The sequence below is a fragment of the Mixophyes fleayi genome, chromosome 1 (genome assembly GCF_038048845.1).
Source record: "Mixophyes fleayi isolate aMixFle1 chromosome 1, aMixFle1.hap1, whole genome shotgun sequence".
In the NCBI taxonomy this organism is placed as follows: Eukaryota; Metazoa; Chordata; class Amphibia; order Anura; family Limnodynastidae; genus Mixophyes; species Mixophyes fleayi.
The window spans coordinates 230,167,418-230,175,757 of record NC_134402.1 but is presented as its reverse complement, the minus strand read 5'-3'; positions in this window follow the sequence as shown (position 1 = coordinate 230,175,757).

Genomic DNA, 8,340 nt, shown 5'->3' with positions numbered 1-8,340 from the left:
TAGTAATTTATGATGAAAATTTTGCCAGGGCAGCTCAGCTATGCTCAGCTCTCAGACTATACTGGCTGGTAGTGGTAAGAAGGCTCTTTCCACTTAGCCAGCAAGTCCAAGAAGCTGGCTCATGCATACACATTGGAACTGGAAACCTGAATGCATTCCAGTTTCAAATTCAGCAAGAAAATAAATGATTAAATCTGTTCTAAAAAATAAAGAGTAGAATAATAAGGTTACTTTATAAATAAGACCTTTTACCAAAATAAAGATGTAGTTATTGGGGAGAAGGATAAGAAATGAGAAATTTCAAGCTTGGATATAAAGGCTATAAAGTGAATGGAGGTGAAAGTGGTGCCATAAGTTGGGTGTAGCAGTAAGTTGAATACAGAGAGGTTAAAGTCATACTTGCCCACTCTCCTGGGATGTCCAAGAGACTCACAAATTCTGGCTACGTCTCCTGGGAGAACAGGAAATTCTCCCGCATCCTGTCCACTTCCTAGGGAAGTTTCCCAAGATGGGAGCCTTCATAATTCGTCATTGTGTTGCGATTCACAATGCCCCACCTACTTCTGTCCTCCCACTTCACCTCCCAAAAAGTTGGTAAGTATGGTTAAAGTTAGTAAAATATTACTGTGTAGAGATACGTTTTTCCATATAAACATCTCTAAAACCGAGGTGCATCGTAGAATCACAGGTGCGTCTTAGAATCGCGAGTGCGTCTTAGAATAGTAGGCAGAAGTTTGACCGTTGGAGATTCAGAGAGATTAGTCTGCAATCTCACTAGGTGAGCAAGTCTACCTGAAGGTTTTGCATATGCCACCTTGCCCAGGGCAGACTTCCTCTGGCGGATGAAAGCAGGTGAAGCCCCCTTCATATTGTAGACTGATGTTGAACTTGTAGTTGACAAGCCAAGACCTGGATATTTATGCATTTCTCTTTTGATAAAGATACTGGGCCTGATTCATTAAGGAAAGTAAAGCATAAACAATAGAGTAACTTTGCACTTTGGCAAAACCATGTTCATCATCATCATCATCATCATTTATTTATATAGCGCCACTAATTCCGCAGCGCTGTACAGAGAACTCACTCACATCAGTCCCTGCGCCATTGGGGCTTACAGTCTAAATTCCCTAACACACACACACACACACACAGACTAGGGTCAATTTGTTAGCAGCCAATTAACCTACTAGCATGTTTTTGGAGTGTGGGAGGAAACCGGAGCACCCGGAGGAAACCCACGCAAACACGGGGAGAACATACAAACTTCTCACAGATAAGGCCATGGTCGGGAATTGAACTCATGACCCCAGTACTGTAAGGCAGAAGTGCTAACCACTTAGCCAATTGGAATGGGAGGTACATTTAAAATGTGGGGACAGATTAATAGTTGGGGTAGGGCATGTCCTAGATCAACTTTAAATTTCAGTGTTATACTGAAGCTATCAAGTATTTGTGTGCTACATAAAAAAATAGCCAGTATTTTGCCTATGTGCAAAATAATAAACTGATTTGCACCTCTTGTATTGTAACATGGTTTGGACCCCCAGGAACTATATCCACTGTGATGGCACGAGTGGACTCTTTGTCTTGTTTGTTTATGATCCAGATGTGTTACTGCAGAAAGCACATTGCTTGAGCCATCCTGGATTGGACATGAGCTCAGACTTCCCTTTCGCTAGGATAGAGCCAAAGAGAGATCCCCTGTTTCTGTAATGATGCCACCAATGTAAGCAACGTCTTGGGGAATGTCCTAAAGTGTTATTGCCAGACCAAAGAAAAGAGCTGAAAATGCTGTCCCACAACACAGAACCTGGGGAATACCTAGCAATGAACTGCAAGATGGATATGGAAGTAAGCATTCTGAAAATGTATGGATGCAAGAAAATCCACTTTGCTTATAGCAGTGAGAATTAAATTTACTAATACCATGCAGAAATGTCTTGCATGGACAAAGTGATTGTGTCTCTTTAAATTCATAAAATTACAGAAAGATTTTCTAACCAGATAAAGTCTGGAACAAAAGTATATGCTAATGTGGGCTAGAGAATTTACAAAGAGCGCTCAAGCTTCCTGCAAAGCAGACTGATGTGTGTATCTTCCAACTCTGCTGAAGCTAAAGGGGTTCTGGATTTGACAAAGAGATCTCCCCTGGGAACATGATAAAATTCTATCTTGTAGCTTTTCCTGACAATGTTCAGAACCCATTGATGTTAAATAGAATGTGTCAATCTCTGCATACTCTGGGATCCTGCTGCCCACAGTTGTTAGTGGGGAATAAGGCAGAAAGACTTTGCGAGGTCTTTTGACCTGATCTCTAGTCTTTAGGCCTGAGTGCCCGTAAGGGTCTTATCTGGATGCAGTGGTTCTACCTTGTCTGTTGTATTGTCTCCCAGACTTATAACTTCTTACATCTTTGAAGTGATGGTGAGATGAGGAGGAAGGGAAATACTTCACCTTTCAATCTTGTGGCAGGTGATTAGATTTAAACCTAGAAAACTTCTGAATCATGTTATCGAGTTTATCACCAATGAGCAAAGAACCTTCAATCAGGAATATTGCTAGACTATTTTTAGATTGGCTGTGTCCATGTGCAGCAGGCTCTCGGAGAGCTTTTCTAGCTACCACCATATTTCTGGCTGAAAACATAATGGTACCCATTGATGCCTCACAACGGATTTCAATTCCTCTCTTCATAACTTTAGTGCTTTTCAGGAAATATTGTCTACTACTACTTCCCTGGACATTTCTAAGAGTCTTTCCTCGTAATCTGAGTGCTCAAACCAATAAAACCATGGCTGCCCTTGATTTCAAGGTAGTTTCAGAAGAAATCTGAAGCTTTTTAAAACAATTTTCCTTCTTCCCATCCATAGGATCTCTTAGAGGACTACCATGTTCTAAAGGAATAGTGGTTCTGGCTGATAAACTAGCTATTGTTTTGTCCACTTTAGGACCTGAACTCCATTTCTGTACCTCATCATCACTAAAGGGATACACGTGTTCTAATTTTTTTAGAGTTTTTCCACTTCATCCGATTCTTTATGAATTAAATATCTTACTACCCTACCTGGTACACAGGGAAACTATTTCTTTTATACTACAATCCTCAAAGAAGAACATCTGAACTGCAGTGGAGGTTGATGCTTCATCCATCCCCATTGATTAATATAGGTGCCTGAGCAATATCTCCACATTGAATAGTCTGGGTTCTTCTTTAACTTCCCCAGATTCACTACCAGAGGATCCATCCATATCTTACAAATAATTCAATTCTGACTTAAAAAAAACAACCTGTCCTCTAAATCCACACTTACCTGGGACCTTGCTCTCTTCACCCACTGCATAGCAAATAAATCCTCCTTAGTCACAAATAATTTAATTTATCAGGCTATCAGCTGCTCAAATTTCATCACGCCCGACATATTCAGTGAGAAGCGGCAGGAGAGGGGATGCTGGGTTTTGGGCACTGCAGGATTGGTACGTTTTTCTTTTTTTTTTTCTTTTTTTTTCTTCTTCCTGTCCACGGCGGGATACAGAGGGGGCAGAGCGAGGGGGCAGAGCACGGATGCTGAGGGGGCAGAGCGCGGGGGCAGAGCGCGGATGTTGAGGGGACAGAGCGCGGATGCTGAGGGGGCACAGCAAGGGGGCAGATCGCGGATGCAGAGGGGGCAGAGTGCGGATGCAGAGGGGGCACAGAGTGTGTGGATGCAGAGGGATCACAGAGTGTGTTAGCTGTAAATTATTCTTTGACAGAAATATAATTGAAAAAAATATACATAAAAATATTCTTTTCCCTTGGATTTATGTGTATTATTTTTGCATACAACTAAATAAGTATTTCTGTCCTGACCTAAATACTTATTACGCTTTTTTGACTACTTATAAAACGGGACTGCTCGATAATTATTTTGGAGGGGTGCCTTGAAAAAATTATGGAGACTCTAAGGGTGCCATGAACTGCAAAAGTTTGGGAACCACTGTTGTACACCGTTTTCAATTTTGAATTCCAAAGTTCATTTTACTTTCTACTGAAAGTAGCAGATAGTGGTCCACAGGTAGCCAGCCCTTATCCTCAGCTGCACCACCAGTGGGGTGTCACTGAGACCACAGAAGCAGTTAAGCCCCTACATGGTATTGGAGGGCCCCTATGTTGCCACCTTGCCGGTTCCCAGTTCTGGAGGCGTGGGATAAGGGAAGGCTCCTAAAGGAGGGAGCATTAGAAGAGTTTGTGTTAGTTGTGGATAGCCAGGTTTCATTGATAGTAGGGACGTTAAAGAAGTTAGAAATGAAGAGGTAATGGATGTCAGTTTATTGCAGATTTATCTGGCATTCCAGAGGGAACATGAGAGGGGGGAGGAAGGGTGTGGAAAGATGTGGATAAGGTTGGAGGGATTGCTGGTTCACAGATGAGGATGCGTTTGGAGAAAGGGAGTGATAGAGATTGTCCGGGTATGAGGAAGGCGAAGAAAGGGGGAGGAGAGAGGCAAAACTGGAGTAAATGAGCAGATGGATGGAACAACGAGAACGGTGAAGCAAGGAGAGTGGAGAGGAGGAGGAGAGGAGAGATGTATGAGGCATAATGAGGCAATGGCAGCAGGTGGCAAGAGGGTAAGTGGAATGAAGTTGATAAAGAAGATAATCAAGACAGTGAGGAAGGGAGGATTGGGGGTAATCTAAGAGGAGAGGAGTACTGAGTTTGAGAGAAGGTTAATGGATGAAGTGCCAAAAAACTAGTGAAGGTGGAAGTTTGATGATGAGTTGTGGCACAAATAATCAAGCTACAAAAATGTTGGATAGCAGGTGCAGTGGTGTAGCTGGTATGGTGAGGCAAGAGGGGATGGTGATGTTAAGAAATAAAGTAAGTGAACACTAATGATTATACGAAGAAAGAGAAGGTTATACAGTTGCTGTAGTTGGCAGAGCTAATTAGGCTGGGAAATATGCAAAAGTTGACAATAAGGGAAGCACAATGGTATTATATACAGTTGAAAACACAGCAGTACACACCGTGCAATTAAGTGCAATTATAGTAATAGTAATCAGATGGACAGGTGAAGGAGAGTCAGTGTCAATGAGCTGGAGATGGGAGGACGGAACAAGGAAACAAGCAGAGGAACCGGTGGGAGTATGGGAGACTGGTCAGGGGTGGGGGTAGGCTGGAGACAATCAAGTATTTTGTAAGTTTCATAGAACACATAGCAATATTATTTCTAACAATTTCAATGCAAGCCTGAAATACTATGAACTAATATTGGAGTAGTGTGTATGAAAAGGAAACCTTGTATTTTTAGGAGACTGGCATTGAATAGTTAACAACTGCACTAAAGTGAAGTGAAGCTGCAGTAAAATTTCAAAGAGATAGAACTTGTGTGCATAAAAGGCCAAGTTAAAGAGGCACTAAGTTCTCCCATTGCTAGATGGCGGAGTGTTCCTGGCCGACAGGCAGAGGCACATCCATCCTTACGCTGCCGGGAAGGCGCAGTGGCAACATAGAACTGATACCTTTATAGGTGAATGCAAATGTAGAAATACCCCCCACACATCTCGCTTTCTACCAGCCTTATGCTTCAAAGTGCTGAAACTCTTCCCAACTTCTTTTACTTTTTTTTTCTTCATTCTTGAACATAGTCCAAATAAAGCCCTCCACCTGGTTTTTTATTTTCCATTTGATCTTTGGCAGATCAAGAAAGGATAATCTTTTTTTTTTATATATCGTAATTATCTTTACTTTGCCTGCACCAGTATATGGCCTGCATTAAGAAAGTTAATTATTTTTTTATATGGTATGTTGCTTTTACAGAGTTTATTTGTTTAAGAATTTTTTGCTAGCCCTTGTTGTGGGACGCTATTGGCGCTTGAATCCAATCACTGATCACATGTGCTTTTTACCCATACTTAACCAGTGTATAGTGTCTGCAAGCCATGGCTGCATGCCTGTTTAGATGCACAGCTAGTGTGTTCTGTTACAAGTGTATGAAGAGTCAGAGCTGGTCCTCGGGAGCATAAAATTGTCCTAAAGGCTGGTAACATCTTGTCTGAAATTATGCGAATAGCACGCTACGGTGTGGAGGAGCGTAATTAACCACAACATGTCTGAACACTTATACACACATTTACACAAACACATACACTTGTAATTAGTTCATATTAAAAATAGTTGCAACATATAGTTATTTATAATGAAATGTAGCAGAGTTTATAGTTAAATATTATAATGTTATATACACTTTAGTGAGATCTAAGGTTCAGGATACAGGAAACATATCATGTCTAGTATCATTCTAATCCCCTATTTATCCTCAAACGTCTGGTTCAATCGCCTAAAGGATCGCACCTTGCGTATGCAAGATATGGATAATAGGGAATAAATGATCAGAATGGTATTGTGTGTGTAATGTAAATAGACCAGTTTGAACCAGCTTTCGCCAGGAAGACTAGTATGCATCTTTTGGAAACCTGACCCCCACCCTTGGAGGGCATCGGCTGAATTGGCCAATGACCTGCATTATACTGGACCGTTCTGAAGCCTGAACCTATGAAAACATGCCAAATCATCTGTATTGTTTTCACTGTATCACTAACTGTATATAAGCAGGAACTCTGGGCCCAGCAGACTCTCTTCTCAACCACAGACTTCAGGACTGAATGACTGTACTTATTTTATTGAATTGTTACTCTGCTGCTTTTTGCTATTAAATCACATTTTGCTTTGGAACCACACAATTTGAAGTGGACAATCGTCATTGGATAGCGACTAGGCGTACATAACAAAAAATAAAGAGGTGGACATCTCTTGCTGTACAGAGGGGCATACAACCATTTTCTAGTTGGCTGATAAAACTTTTCTTACTGGTCATATGACTAAACGCTCCTGAGTCAATGCAATAATTTGAGGAGCAGCTGCTTTCAGCAAGTTTAAAACACCAGGTCCACTGAATAGCCATGCTGCTTGGAGTTTTGTTTGCAACAGCCTATGTACAGTTTTTTGTTTTGTTTATTTGCTATTACTGCCATTCTCCTGCAATTCTCATTTTCTAAATGGAGCAGTTTTCTTTTTAAAATGGCCTTGTTTCTAACAGTGAAAACACATTCTGATTTTGCCCTCATAAGTTGTACAGCTTTTAGAGTTCTCACTGTCTGTTCTTCTGTTTTAATACACCTTATGTGCTTGTAATCACAAATTAATTTGTCTTTGACAAACTCAAAAGTAAATTTGTATGCTGGTCTAGCGTCTGTGGCATTATAGTGCCCTATGATTTGAAAAAGTTCCACAGTAGTAAAGCTGCTATGTGTGTTGGTCATTTTTTAAATGGAGGAGTCTTTCTTTTGATGACCTGGTTTAATGCATTGAAAAACAGCCTGTATTCTGCTTTTGCTCCCATAATTATCCAGCTATAAGAGCTGTCCCTGCTCACAGTCCACCAATTAATTTGCCTTTTTTTTCTAGCTTCCATGGAATTAACATTGTAGCAAGATGCTACAATGTCCAATTCCTCACCACTGCTCTGAAATTTGTAGAATTGAATTTACATGCCTTTGCTGAAGTTTTTGCAGTCTTATGCTGTATAATTTGTTTAGGAGCTACAGTTTACTATTGAAATTTAAACTTGTATGCTGAGTCTGTAGTTTCTTTCCACATACATTTTGCTGTGATTTCTTTTGTGATGTGAGTCAGTGAATCATGTTTCACTGGTTAGCTGTTTACTGCTAAGTCTTTTTATTTATTTTATTTCAATCTTCACAATTGTTCTCTGGTGTCTCTTGTCGACTACTCCCCAATGATAAAATTTACATAAAGGCATTTAAACTTTTAACTTCTATATTTGTTTATTGAGGTTGTTTAGCTCTCCTATGCTTTATTTATAATCCAGACTTACAAGTTTCTGTCTCTCCAAAAATGTACAGAATCAGTTTTCAATAATGCTGTAAACTGGGCCCATAACCTGTTAAAATATTGTTCTGTCAGTTCAAGCTCTGCAGCTGTAAATTCTGCTGTATTTGGTATTTATATAATGAAAACAACAGCATGACTTTTGTGTAACAAATTACTTCTAATTCTAGGCAACTTCAACATTCCCCTTGACAATCCCGCAGATTCTGCTGCCACTAAACTTCTCTCCCTCTCCTTTAGGCTGTCCTAATGGACCCCCTCCTTTACTAACTTGTGAAGAACACTCCTTTGATGTCACCTTTCTCTGTCTGCTCCAATTTCTTCACTTTGGCTCTCTGGTCATAACCACATCCCCGTCTGGCTTATCCTCCCACTTCCCCCCTACCCTGACAGCCAAATCCACTCTTACTCTGCATCACTTTACTGCTTTCGGCCCATCTTCTCAAAATACC